General features: G+C 30.6%; 1 protein-coding gene across 2 annotated transcripts in view; it reads left to right on the plus strand.

The window, feature by feature from the left end:
• Nucleotides 1–14,343, plus strand: part of LOC123692990 (tachykinin-like peptides receptor 99D) — a 59,595-nt gene that overhangs the window by 19,634 nt on the left and 25,618 nt on the right. Inside the window, exon 1 of one of the 2 annotated variants that reach the window (XM_045637856.1) lies at nucleotides 4,482–4,511. The exons of the other annotated variant lie outside the window; for it this stretch is intronic. The gene's annotated coding sequence lies outside the window, so the exon portion shown is untranslated. Of the gene's footprint in view, nucleotides 1–4,481; nucleotides 4,512–14,343 lie in introns of those variants that run through there. 2 annotated transcript variants of the gene reach the window in all.

Below are 14,343 nucleotides of genomic sequence, written 5' to 3' on the forward strand. Positions count from 1 at the left end.
GACATTTGAAAGTGGAAGAAAATAAGCCAGTGTATTTGTGTTGCATTATAGAATGCATTATATTTATTACGCCGTAGGATGTACGATGCAAATAAACTGCTATTTCATGATATCGCAATCAGTTGCGGATGTATCCTCCTCTTTTATTAAGAATAGTTGATATCTACTTCCCAACTGTCCTTGATATCTGTTTATATGCAAAAACGTAAACGACAAATATTCAGAATTCCTTTCGTATCTATTGTAGTCAACGCGAATAGCTTTTATTTAAATAGCTGAGGTTTTCTCTCTGATATTTTATCCATTAACTCAATCGCTTCGACTCTGAGGACAACTATACCAAACAACATCAAATGTTAAACTTCATTTCGATCAGCACTAGTGCTAAAGTCTTTGCATAACTTTACACAGTTTCCTCATATTCGCAGTTAGTCACTCTGGAAATGTCACTCTACTAAACTCCACTTAGACTTAACGTATTAATTAACACAGAGGCATTATCATATTTATAAGACTTGAATAATTTAGCTCTATGCTAACCTGTATCGGAAAATTGGCACTATTACAATAGACTATAGAGCAATTAGAAATTATATGCATTTATTTTTTCTCTACCTATATTTAATTTGATATTGTGATTGATTAATAATTAAAAAAAAACCTATTACTAACCAAATATGGTGAGAATTTGCTTTTAAAGTTCCGTAGACAATAAGTAGTTCTTATAGTCTCTGAGTTCATCTTTTTGTCACGCAGTAAAACATGAAAAAAGGCTATATTTTGACGATTGTTGGCCTTGTTTTTTTGAAATTATTTTTTACTGTTCAGTTTATTGATTCGACTTAGAATTTATATCACTCAAAATATCCATTTTAATACATATGAATCTTTAGGAATTTATGCAATTGACGTTTGCTAGAGCTATTTAACCAATTGGTGTAATGATAAATTAGAGGGTCTCTCATTACTCGAGGGAGAAGCTACGAGTGGGCTATTAATGAATTTGTAATTACGAAATTCATATAGCTACAGATTCTTAATCATATTATTTTAAATATTTTGGTATTATTAAAAAAATGATCTCTTTCAAGCACACCCTATTTCAAAAGTTAGTGGTGTACGAACGTAAAAAAGGAATTAAATCATTTCATTTATTTCAATATTATTTAGCTAAAATGTGATATGATAATAACATAAACGGTTAAAATAAACAGTGGTAAATATTATAAATATATTAAATTTTATAATAATATGTAATCCAATTAATTCATAATAATTTACGTCCATGTAATTAATAATTTTAAAATTAATTGCATAGCGTAAATAATGGTGTTGTACTGGATTGTCGGGGCTCAAAAGTGAATTAAATTATAACCTATGAAATACAAATTCATAAAATATTTTTTAGTTTATTAATCACCAGAAACATCGGTTTTTGTCTCTACTGTAAGTGTAGATGATAATATTATGGTAATTGCTATTGGAATGAGATATTGATAAAGTAACTATGGCTTGATATCTATTCACAGATAAATGCAGATAATTGGGCAAAGCTATTGACTTAATGGTGAATTTGTATCGAAATAACAATTCTCGATATTCAGATTGACTTCCAATTGATCACGAAATGCAGTCTCATTGCTTTGTTTACTATGCAGGAATTTAAAACATTTGAATTTACTAAAGATAGTGCTACTTTATTAATTTTTAAAGGATTCGATAAATTATTTTCTATGTTGTAATTAAAATTTGTATTATCGCTGGAAAAGGAACTGCATTTCAGTTTTGATTATAATACTTTTATCATCTGCGACCGTACCTACGCGAGTGGACCCTATTACCCTGTATCTATTACCCTGTACCTACTACATAGTATATAAAACAAAGTCGCTTTCTCTGTCCCTATGTCCCTTTGTATGCTTAAATCTTTAAAACTACCCAACGGATTTTGTTGCGGTTTTTTTAATAGATAGAATGATTCAATAGGAAGGTTTTAGTATATAATTTATTAGATTTGAGACAAAGCGGGTGAAGCCGTGGGTGGTAAGCTAGTTATCTATATACATAGTTGATAGATATAGAACAGCAAGTAAAATTAAATACTCGAGATGAACTATATTCACTCATAATCTCAATAACATAAAACTTTATTGTTATAGAATTGGCATAGGCATTTTGTTTTAAGCATCCATAGCATGTACCGTATAAGCTCAAATACCACCGTGACGCGAAACGGACATTTTGTAGAGTTCTTTTTAATTTGTCGTACCGCTGCCGGCTACCTGAACTTAATAAAACTGCTCTATTTTCGAGCTCACTGCTACCGAAATGAATTAATATACTACTGGTAGGCATGTGGATCGAGAAAGAAGATTTTACTATTCTTTAGTTGTTGTAGTAGATATCGCATATTGCATTACTTTAAATTTGCTTTGTTTTCAAGAAATTCAACGTCAAATCAAACATTTAAATAACAAGTGATATCTGCGTTAAAAACAACCGACTTCAAATTTGCACTTGCAACATTTACAAATACCTACAGACAAAAATGCTCATAAAATAAAAACTACTGGGCCTATCCGAATTAAATTTTTATGGGACCAATTCGACACCATCCCGCATCGAACAAAAAAAGAATCACGTAAATCGGTTCAGAAACCTCGGAGTAATCGGTGTACATACATAAAAAAAAAATACCGGCCGAATTGATAACCTCCTCCTTTTTTTTGAAGTCGGTTAAAAAGTAAAAGGCAATTTTATAGTTCATTAAGTTTATTATTATAATATTATGTACCCGCAACCTTAGCCCGTACCAAATTGTAACAAAACATGTAATATTATAATTTTTATTTTGATAATAACCATCGCAAATGGATATTGAAATATCCATTTTATTACATGCAATATTCGTAGCTCCAATTTAACGTCAGATTGCAACATATGCTCAAACACTTCCGGACAAGAGATGAATCAAATTCCTTTACCCATTGTCTAGGTGGTCAACTCATGCTCTGTAGACAAGGGCATTATTATACGAGTAAGTTACAGACCAAGTATATACTTATATATAACACAGTTAATACGTTTAATATAGGAAAAAGAAAGATACTGCGAAAAATTACTGAGGTATAAAAAATAATATACATATATAATAAAGGATAAGTTTTAAACACAAAGTAAATTCATTAAATATGTATTTCAATTTAGATGTAAAATAAATATAAATCATGATATTGTTTTTTGAATTTTCCAGTGGTTTTCGGAAATTACATGATTATATTATTTGAGGTTGCACATAGATAATCCTTTAGAAATGGTGCTCATACGTATTCTGATCTATACAGAGAGGTTTACGTTTACTGGATTACACTTGCGCACTGTATTTTAATTTTAGTTCTGTGAAACCAAAGCCGCACGCGTTACCTACTAATAAATAAATGACAAGTGTATTAAATCCAAATTCAAGAAATACAGAATTTTGCGAACAGTATAACACAGTATTAACCATAGTATACAGAGAAAGATGCGTAGATTGTGAAATTATTTACAAAATATATATTAAAACATACCGTAGCATGTTTATAGCGCAATCATTGTACAAATATTATGATTATGCGGATGTAAGACCGTTTGCTTAGACGCGGTTAGATAACTCTAAGCCGTGAAGATCTTTGATCTATATACAAAAGTTTAAACAGCTTTCCTGGATTACATATAAATACATTTATTTATTTTACTGCTGATCTAAATATACTAGATTCAAGGGGGGATATTAAATGATACTTAATTATAACACACATTGCATGTAACGGTAATTAATATTTAATATTATGGGAGTTGTCTCTAGAAATTGAAAAAAAATCATATAATAATACATATATCGTCAAGTAAACAAAAATTAAAAAAAAAACTATAAACAAAACTAACTAAAACTATAGCATCCCAAAATAAAATATTTAGTTTTTGGTCATAGATTGTACCTACCTAAGCAACGTTCTTACAGGTCCTTAGGTAGGTATACCTATGCCCGCAGTTCTTACTCAAAAATATGAAAAATAAGGATTTTTGAAGATAGATGTCGTACTATATTAACCAGGCCAGCAATATAATATTATATGCCCAATAACGAAGCATTTGATCGCTATATAGCAGCTAAAATTAATTTCTGTTCAAACTTTATAAACGCACGCATTCTTAATAATTATAAATGTTTCAAAGCGATCCAATTACACTGAAAGTTATAAGAGTTTGTTTTGAATGCGTAACTTTATACGAGTTAGTCAAGGTGATATTTTAAATTTTAAAATCAAATACAGAGTTTTTGTTATTGTTTCGCTCGTGTGTATAGAGTGGTGGCATAGAGTATGCAAACAAAGGTTGTCAAAGTATTTTCAACTGTGATGCACCACGACACTTGTACTTCCGCCTTCGACCGGGTCGCTCATCTGCTGTGCGCGAGCGCCGACCCTCGAAAACACGTGTATTGCAAATCGGCATATATCATCTCTAAGGTACGCGGTGCATTGTTTTGCTGATCACTATAATTACGGATCATCGATATTTTTGTGTTAACGAAATTTTCCCTAGTGTAGTAGAAGGCACCCGCTATTTCGGCTTGGTGCGATTCTACAGTTATCAATTTGACGAATTATTGATCAATTAGTTCATTTAAATAATTCTCGCCTATTTTATTGGATATATATTATATAGATATAAATTATAGGATTATAGGATATAGGATATTAGGATATAGATTATTGGATATAAGGATTTTGTTCTTAATGTTGCGGTATATAAAAAAACTAAATTGCGAACCTCCATCATGTAAAGTGATGTCAGATGAAAAAGTGTCCAACTGAAAGTATCATAATATGTATAAGGTCGGAGGGGTCCGAAAACTTTTAAATTTGTATCTAAACGTAGCAACGTTCTCTGCATTAAGAACTTATTTTAAAATGCGATCCATTATTAAATGAACACGTTTCTGTTATCGCTATACATAAACATATTTCTTTAATAATAATTTACACAATTTGTTTAAAATTGAGAATTCCTGTAGCATCTTTATTTTCCTTATTCTAAATATAATGTAGATGTTTCCTTACATTAACTCTATACCTACTTAATTCTTTATGTAGGTTTCGATTTATATTTTATGGTACAAACAATCTCAATATTACCATAAATTATATGACAAAGGATGCCAGTAATTTTATTCTTTTGATAAGCCTGAAGTCTGAACTTTTGCGATGTACGTAAATTGGAAGTGTTGCATTATTAATGTTGTTCATTTTATACTCTATAATATTCTTTATAAGAGTAAACTTAGGTTTAAAAACTTCGTACTATATTTAAATATTTATTTATATTATTTATAAATTTCTATAGGTAATCTGTTCTTTTTTATCTATATTCTATTATTAATTTAGGTCAAATATAAATTTAGAGTGATGAGAAGTTTGCAAAATTTTTGCTTAGATTCTGGTGTAGTTTTTTCTGCTAGAGAAGGCTGATGAAATACAAAAGGATTCTCACCGACTGATACTTGGCCTTAAAGGTTCTGGAACGAAGTGAACGATGTGAAATATTTCTTAAGGGAAAACTTTATAAATTAATCCACAATAATCAAACTGCGAATCAAACAACGAGAATGCTATATATTAAAAGCTAAAATTGAAGACTAAATGAAGACAGACACATCTTTTAACCCTAACTTCCGACAAAGTCACAATCTTTTAACGGGTAAAGTAGCTTGTGGTTAATTTAATTATCAACTTCCCAACCTAGTACTTCGCTTTTGATAACTCTTCTTAATTAAGTACTAACTTTTCACTTTCTCAACGATAAACGTATCTTAACTTTGTAATACTTTATACGGATAAATATGCAAAATCTGTCATAAACTTTGAGTCGAAAACGTTCTTATGATACCTGGCCAGGTACTAATCTCATCTTTTAAAATTATTGAGCTTGGAAATTGCAGGAAATTGTGTAAGGATGTACAGTATTCCAAAATTAATAATGCGCATGCAATTCTTCGCTAATTGTCGTATTTACAAAAACACCCGAATCATTGAATCGTAAGAGCCCTAAACAATGCACTTGCATTTTACACCTTAGTTGTTCAAAAGAAATAAAAGTCAATTCACAGTCATACACAATCTAAAACAATTCGGGCGGTAGCCTGTCAGTCAAAAAACTCAAAAATCCGTCAGTCGTCTTTTTTTTTATTGGTGGTAACTGCACGTGTTCTCTCTGTGTAGAATTATATAGAGCTGCTATTACGTACCCTTCTTGATTTTATTTTAAAAGGTGAATTTATTGATGAAATGATTATTTACACAGGTGATGGCAGTAGGCCAAGTGAAAATGAAGAAGAGCATAACGAAAGTTCCGATGTATATACAATGTCAGAAATAAAGATAATCCCTGATTCTGAATGTTTTTTTTTTTTTTTGTAATTGTAGATATTGTGGAATGATTAGTACTGTAAATACTTTTGAACTGAGATTTTAATGATTATATTTCTGTGTTTTAAGCCATATTTTTTACAATATAAATCTTGTGTTATTTTAACCTTCTTTTCTTTCATCATTACTCCAGCTTCAGTAAGACACTTTAAAAGTAGGTACCTACCTACTACAAAATTTTCGAAGTAAATCAATCCAACAAAGATAATATATTCGCAATCGTGGGGTTTTCTCGCTATTTACTTACAATGAATTATCAAAACAAAATCGTTACTTGCAAATCAATATTAATCTCTTTTAGCACAAAACATTTTACAAAACACTAAATTCTGCATGAAGAAAATGCATTTAACCACTCTATATACAGTTGCCGAACAGTGACGAAGATTTCTATGCGCATTATAACTTTTGGAGTAGGCGCTGTAGATAACTGATGCTAGCTTAAAACCCTGTCAAAAGATCTATAAATTTAAAAATTACTTGAGGCAATAGCAGTCAATTAAATAAAAATAATATTCAGTATTTATTCGTTTGTTTTTATACCTCAGAAGCGGTGTTGGCTTTTCCATGTGGTTTAACACACGGCGTATTTGAAGGTTGATAAATTGATTGTAGATGTTTACTCTCAAGAAAATTGTTTTCAGTTCGTAAACCTATTAGTTCTATGTATGTAATAATAAATTATACACAATGTCTAACTAATACAAAATGCTTGCTGATATGTATGATGTAGGTACCTACAGGTAATAGAATATCAAAACAGCTATTAACTATGGCTTAATCGTCGGATTATTGTTTGCGACTTTCCAACTCAAATAACGTGATGTCCAATATTTGTGCTTGTGCGTCGAAAGCAATTAATTAGTTGATAAATGGTTTTTGGGCGTAATTTACTATGAAAAGCAAACCAAATAAACACGAATATGTACATTTCAATTAATTTTCTAATTTCGGTAGTGGAACTCAGGTGAGTGTAATTTTAATGAAATATTTGTGCATCTGTATTGTTGTGACGGAATGCAAAATTGTTTGAATCCGTAAAGTGAATTACAGTCCCTTTGATAAACATCCATAGTCAAGTGTTCGTAGGTAGTACTTTATGTGTATTTACGAACACGAAGCATTTCGTCAATATTTTTTATTTAAACGAAACATGTACATGATTGACAATATTGGACGAGATATACACATTGGGAACGATGTTAATTGTTATGTTTATCCCAATATTCAATTCGTATAAAAATATACCGTACAGTCTGTTCACGACTGAAATATAAATTCAATTAGGTACATTCAGAGATAAATCGGTTGTAGTGTCGATCAATAATCGTAAAAACTGAACAAAAATATCCATGAATAAAAATTCTTTTACATTAAACCATAAACATGTGTTATTATCATTGTATGAGCATATTGAACGCGATTCGCACTAGCTACATAAAACAGGGACCTGGGGAATCATTTATGCGGCCCATACCGCACTTAAAGTTTTCTTTATGGCTTAAGAATACACAAAGCGGACCTAGCAATATATTGGCTTACTATACTTGCCCTCTCGCCTTTTAGCGTGGGTTATTATTGGATGAAGAAAATCTTTTCTCAAAAGTTTTCTTGGAAAATATTACATCACATATTCTCATCATCATTGTTAACTTTATAAGAGACGCAAACATGCATATAATATTAATGTCCTCAAAACTGAAACAACTTTTCAAAACTCTTGTTTAAAAAACTAGATCGGTACAAATTTTTTCGCAGATGTTACGTTTATAAAGTAAAAAATCACTTTGCTAAAAAATTCTTACTGCAAAAAGTGTTTGAAATAATAAATGATTATTCATGTTGATTAAGTATTAAAGTTCAGACAGTTCAAACTTTACAGCATTATTATGTCAAGATAGGCCAATGAGTTACAAGATTTTGATAAGGATGAAAGTAAATTTTGCATCTTTTCCGAGCCTAAATCGCATTACAAAGGAACTATGCAAATTTTTAAAATTTTATGTCCTCCTCCTCATACCAGTTGTAGTAGTTGTTACTAATACTAAAAAAATAGTTGTCTCAATCTGGTATAATACAGAAAGCATCACCACAAGAATAATACCTTGCTTTAGTTATTATTAATCAAATTTAACTTGTCCGCAAAGAAAATCGATCAGTGAAAATCACGAATTTTCCTCCTAAGTGGTCACGTGAATTACCTATTTGATACACTTTTGGAATTATGTATTTCCTAGACATAATTTAATAATAAAAAAAAAATACAAAGGGAAACGATATCCCATTATATTTTTATTTATAAATCGACCACTCTCATTAGTTCCGTTTGAAAGCAAAGAGCTTTATACTCGTACAATACTAAAAACAAAGCACAAAAGATTTAATTGATTGCTTGTTACAGAAATATCGTTAAGGGCCGATTTTTCAATCCTTGGTTATTTATCCGTCCAATAAAGTTTTACACGAACATTTCAAAATGTCACCTGTAATCTGTCAAATACGGACAATTAGAATACATTTTTGAAATGGTAGTTTAATACGTTATTCGATGAATAAGTTTTAACCAACGATTGAAAAATCAGCCCTAAAAGGAATAAGAGCCTCGTGGTAGAAATATTAAAATATGTAGAGCGATTGACTGCGAGTGACACTAACTCCATTAGCCGAAAATGTTACAGGCGTTCTTTATTGACAGCTGGTTGATGGTACTTACCAACAATGTAACAACCAAAGTTTAATACAAATATTTATAAACACATTTTACGCAAAAATATCGATGTGTGGTTTAAAAACATCTTTGAATGAGAGTGCTGGCGAAGTTAAGACGTAATCGTGGCTCTGATTTATAAACGCGTGGTGGGTTTTTATAAAATTTATATTTAGAAACTTCTACACGGATACACATGTTGGAATTTATTTTTTACGCAATGGAAATTGCACAAAGGAAAAAAAATGCATGAAGTTGTCACGATATATTGTAAGTATTCTAATATACGGTGTATGTGCAATACATTAAATGTAGAGTATCGGTTTTTATCTCTTACTCGGTAGCCGGTACTTACATTATAATGCTGGGACATGGGCGTCCTATGAGAGATACTTATATACCTACTTCGTAATAGACATGCTTCTTTGTTCGACTGTCTAAACTCTAAAGACATTACTTTCAAGCAATAATAATTTCAATCAATTGATTTTCTTGTTATACATATCTAGGACAGAAAATAACATACAAAACATTTGCAGTTTATAAAGAAACTAAATAAACATCAGTAAATGCCCTGATCTGTTTATTCGGTAATATAAATCTTACAAAATAGCGTGCTTTTTCAATAGGTAACGCCTACAACAGCTATCGAGTAGTTTTAAAAAGCAGTACATAATATACTATGCTACGTACAACAAATTTATTGTGATAGAAGAGCGTTAAAAACATCCGTTGCTTATCAATATTTTACCGCTGTGCTGTTAAATATGGATCTGTCTTTTTTAATTTTTAAGAAAATAAAATTTTAAGAATTTCGCCGATTGTGCCCAGTTAGTTTCAAATTAATTATTATTACGCTGAAATACGCTCCTATTTTTCTACATAGGAGAGTAAAGTATTTTGTTGGGCGATTGACACAAAAAATACATATCCAAAATTTTCGAATCGTAATGAATAAACTCACTAAGGATCTGTCAGAACTCAAGATCCGAAGATAATTGCGTCTTAGAAAATGATAAAATTCCTGTTTAGACCCAACCCCGGTATTATCAGAGGTCAAACAATCGATTAAGGATTGCTGAGCGCACGTTTTAGTTGAGGGATTTGCGTGTTTGCACGCCTCCTATACATTCTAGATTTCAAGAGACAAAGACAATGATACAGAACTTGAAATGAATATCATTACATTGTTTTACCGCGCTTAATTAAATTGTATTAAAGCCTCACTCAACTCGAAATTAAAATTAATTTTGACTTGATCGAACAAAATCAAGATCCATTATTGTATACCTACTGTTCGGTAATGGAAAATTTAATGTATTTAAAATTCCTTGGGGTATCAAATGAAAATTGTATTTTCCTGTGTTAAATTTTACAAGAGTATGTTGCATAGGAATTACTTTTCACTTGGGTACGAGATTTTTGGATCAACGACGCGGACGTAGGTAACATTTCAATCCTTATAAGACAGCGTTCGACAACTACGTTTCAAGGTGGATTCAAGACCGTTAGAATTCCAGTATCTAAGTAGTATTTAATATAATTATTAAATCTTGTAAGTTCGAGCAATTACGAAACATAATAATTTATTATGAATTGATAAATATCTACTGGTACAGATCAATTAAAACTTATAAGTTTTAGAAAGTAGAGGTATGCTATAAGATTACTTGCTTTCAAAATTACAAATAGGTTTGAAACAACAGCGCTTAGTTATAATTATAATATAAATCATGGAAAATACACTTGAGTTACTCGACACGATAACAACGGTGGCGTTGTAACCCATATATTATCAATGACGGGAAAAATATCGTGGAGTATACCGAGGGTGACATAAATCTGAGTTGTCGAAAAATCCAAACCAATAGCATGTCAATTTAACAGTTTTCAATAAGGATACAGATAATTGTACCAATAAAATAAGGTGGAAGAGTTTGTTTGAACGAGTTAATCTCAGTTACTACTAGTTCGAAATGAGTAATTGTGTTTGTTTTGGAAAGTAGATTAAAAATATGAGTAAAATTGAAGTAGTATCATTCATATCGATCCTATGGATCCTAACATTACGGCCCATACAGTAATTAGTACAAGTGGTTGAAAGCACGAGAATCAGTTATGTCGTTTTTTTTTTCAAATAAAATATTAATATAATATCTTTATAATTTAATGTTTCAATTCTTTGCCAACCCAATGTACATATTTAATTTCCACCAACACTAAAAAACTAACACGAATTTACTGACGCACATTACAAAATATTAGGTAATAATATATTCGTACATTAAAGTATTCAATCAGAGTTATTTATTTATAACCAATATAGAAATATGTCGTATGAAATATAGCTGCTACGAATACTATAATGATAAAATCTTAGACACCAAATCACTATCTTCTAAGACATAGTTTTATTAGGGTTAAGGGTAAGGATATCATGCCATAACGAGTATTTGGGTCATAAGTAAAATCGTCAAGTTTATATGCCTATGCCAATGTGTTTTTAATTACGGTAGACTTTAAACATTTCATGATTTTCTAAGTCTAAAAATAAGTAAGCTTAGTATTCAAATTCTCTAGTAATTTAATAAACATTCTCTCTTTGCTTACCTATATATCGGACATGCCACTTTAATATGCTTAAAATATAGTTTCGCTCCTAACATAATTAATTAACGATGTTATTTTACCTTGACATGAGCACATGTCCTCGATGTTTATGATTTTCCGTTGTTTTATGTAAAAAATTTACTGCAAAATAGAAAAATAATATTGATTTTAATGTTGGCTATCGTCCAGGATCTACCGACGCAAATAATATAATCATCAGTAAGTACATGACACATGATTGACGTTGTATTTCGATGTCGGTTTTATTATGTTTGTTTACCGTACCAATATGAATAACCAAAAAATTAGAAGTATATTAAGAAACTATACCATAATTTATTTCAGTGATGTTTATGTCACACAGTGTATATGAATTTTATTGAATAATATAATACGATGTTTATGTTGTTACAATAAAGAAATAATTATTTCTAAAAAAACAAACAAAGTTTGGTTATTTACGTATTTTTTATAGAATGGCATAATACACCTATATATAATTAATATGAATGTGTATCATTTATTAATTATTCTTTGAAACATTATCACAACATTTGTTATGAGAACTTGAAAAACACATTAAATAGCGTAGAAAGCGTTCGTAGCGTTCAAACAGTTGTTCAGACTATTCCGTGATTTACTAGAGATTTTGAACTGCCTTTTGGGAAATAATTCGAGAATTAGATACACCGTCAGACAACAACGAATTGTGTTTAAACCGAAAATGATTTGAGTAAATCTAGTAACTTTAAAAATAGTAACTTTATTAAAATTTAAGAGCGTAAAGAAAATTTTGTTTGACACTGAAACAGTCATTGTTTTCCTATCTCCTGAACGGATTTCTCCTTCGGATAAAGATGTTTACTAAATAAGTAAAAAGTTATCAGTAAATTAAATGATTGTTTGTTTTTTTTTGTCAATTAATAATTGAATATTAATCCATATAAAAGAGCTTAATTAAGAAGGATAATCCCGTGGAAATAAAATAGATATAACTCATAAAGACCGAGAACAGTTAACTAAAATGATTGAAGAAACAAACACCGCATAAGCCAACGTTGTAGTAAAACTAAACTCGCACTAAGCTTTGTGTTCACTCATAAATTGTTTGTCCAAGCATTCAGCTTGATTTCATTGCGGTCTGAACTCGTAAATGTACTCGATTCTATTGGATCCGATTTTAAAGTCTTGCGAAATGGTGCGTTAAATTGTATTGAGCTCTTTTACTGGTGTATATAACCTGAATTGCGGTATTTATGTACAGACAGACAAAGGAGAAAGTGAAACTGTTTATTTTATTGTTATTCAATAGTGATTATCATAAATAACACCGTAGTAATTAAGTCTGGGCCCTTGCTGTACGCAATAATTTATATATATTTAATTATAATATGAAAGCTAACGATAAACCAGCTACTTTACAAACGATTTTTTATGTATTTTAAAAATTTGCAACCTTTTATGTTATATATTTCTCTAAAGTCCATAAGAACAAATTTTAGCATTAGCCGCTGAAACCCTCGTACATGTATCTAATATCGATTTCCCAAATGCAATCAAGTACGTAGAAAATGGGTAGATATCCGCTGCAGTAAATTGCTGGCCACCCAATTACACCACCTACACCTATATAGAGACTCCTTTAGAAATAGATAAAAGTTAACACGATTTTTTGCTGAGTTAGCTACGTAAAACCAGTTTCGTTTATCAAAGTCAGGAGTTAAGCCCGCGTCCCGTGGATAACGTAGTGTCCCTTACTAAATTACTCGCCACTAAGCTTATTAAGTTCTTTTTATTCACTAACTTTGTATAGAAAGGTTTTTCAGGTCATCTAAGTGGATAGTGTAGTTGATGGCAAATAAATCCTTGACTTTCATGACAAAGTCCAACAAATGAAAGTCATGACCAACCATTCATGAGAGTAGACTTATGCTTATAAATAGAGAATGATGTACCTATTAAAGATAGAATCGAATCATGCTTAGACCGAGAATTTACTACGCGGTATATTTATATACTCTGGCCCAACCCTCAACCCCATCTTAAATTAGCAATATATCCGCAACTATTCATCATGGAATTTTTGGGGCCCCTTATTTGCTCTCGTCTATTTACATTTCTATATTAGTTGACGCCGGTGACTTTCTTCATGTAAATAGATATATTTGACTTAATCTATTATCGGTCTATTTATTCACTTTACGTACCTACATGAATATTACGTATTATAACTTATAGCTTAGACAAAAAATCACAAAATTCAAGAGATCTCTACCTAGAGCACCAGAAGCAAAATAATATTGCATTTTTTTGTATGTTTGTCGTCATCCAAAACATTATTGTCTTATGAATTTTGATACGGATTTAAATGCGACTCATTGTTCGAAATGAATACCTAAAGTTATTCTATCATGTCTGATAGTAATTCTAAAACAAGAATAATTATAATTTTGTTCCAACATTGTAAAAAGCTAGCGTAGCTATATACTTAATCATAGTGAAGGATCTTATAGTAGAGGGTTAAGAAAAATTCACAACACCTGAGACCAACGAGAT

The sequence above is a fragment of the Colias croceus genome, chromosome 7 (assembly GCF_905220415.1).
Source record: "Colias croceus chromosome 7, ilColCroc2.1".
Lineage (NCBI taxonomy): Eukaryota > Metazoa > Arthropoda > Insecta > Lepidoptera > Pieridae > Colias > Colias croceus.